General features: G+C 44.6%; 1 protein-coding gene across 2 annotated transcripts in view; it reads right to left on the bottom strand.

Moving 5' to 3' along the window:
- Nucleotides 1-1,052, bottom strand: part of LOC116699063 (palmdelphin) — a 25,554-nt gene that overhangs the window by 16,980 nt on the left and 7,522 nt on the right. The gene's annotated exons all lie outside the window — the stretch shown is intronic.

Genomic DNA, 1,052 nt, shown 5'->3' with positions numbered 1-1,052 from the left:
GATCATTTTGAAATGGAAGGAGTATCAGACCACTGCAAATCTACCAAGACCTGGCCGTTTCTGTAAACTTTCAGCTCAGACAAGGAGAAGACTGATCAGAGATGCAGCCAAGAGGCCATGACACTCGGGAGGAACTGCAGAGAACTACAGCTGAGGTGGAGAGTCTGTCCATAGACAACAACAGTCCTACACTGCCCAAATCTGGCCTTCATGAAGAGTGGCAAGAAGAAAGCCTATTCTCAAAGATATCCAAAAAGTCTCGTCTAAAGTTTGCCACAAGCCACCTGGGCGACACACCAAACATGTGGAAGAAGGTGCTCTGGTCAAGAAACCAAAATCGAACTTTTTGGCCACAATGCTAACGCTATGTTTGGCATAAAAGCACACAGCTCATCACCCTCACACACCATCCCCACTGTCAAACATGGTGGTGGCAGCATCATGGTTGGGCCTGCTTTTCTTCGGCAGGGACAGGGAAGTGGTTAAATTGAGGGAAGATGGATGCAGCCAAATACAGGACCATTTTGGAAGAAAACCTGTTGGAGTCTGCAAAAGACCTGAAACTGGGACGGAGATTTATCTCCACACAGACAATGATCCCAAACATACAGCAAATCTACAAAGGAATGGTTCACAAATAAACGTATCCAGGTGTAGAATGGTCAAGTCAAAGTCCAGACCTGAATCCAATCGAGAATCTGTGGAAAAACTGAAAACCGCTGTTTACAAACGCTCTCCACCACCTCCACTGAGCTCGAGCTGTTTTTGCAAGGAAGAATGGGCAAGAATTTCAGTCCTCGATGTCAAAACTGATAGAGACATACCCCAAGCGACTTGCAGCTGTAATCGCAGCAAAAGGTGGCTCTACAAAGTATTAACGCAAGGGGGCCCCATCATTTTGCACGCACCACTTTTCAGTTTTTTATTGGCTAAAAAATGTTTAAAATATCCAATAGATTTCGTTCCACTTCACAAGTGTGTCCCACTTGTTGGAGATTCTTCACAAAAAATAATCTTTCTGTTTGAAGCCTGAAATGTGTCAAAAGGTTGAA

The sequence above is a fragment of the Etheostoma spectabile genome, chromosome 12, assembly GCF_008692095.1.
Source record: "Etheostoma spectabile isolate EspeVRDwgs_2016 chromosome 12, UIUC_Espe_1.0, whole genome shotgun sequence".
In the NCBI taxonomy this organism is placed as follows: domain Eukaryota; kingdom Metazoa; phylum Chordata; class Actinopteri; order Perciformes; family Percidae; genus Etheostoma; species Etheostoma spectabile.
The sequence above is the reverse complement of the archived record's forward strand: the minus strand, read 5'-3'. Positions and strand labels throughout refer to the sequence as shown.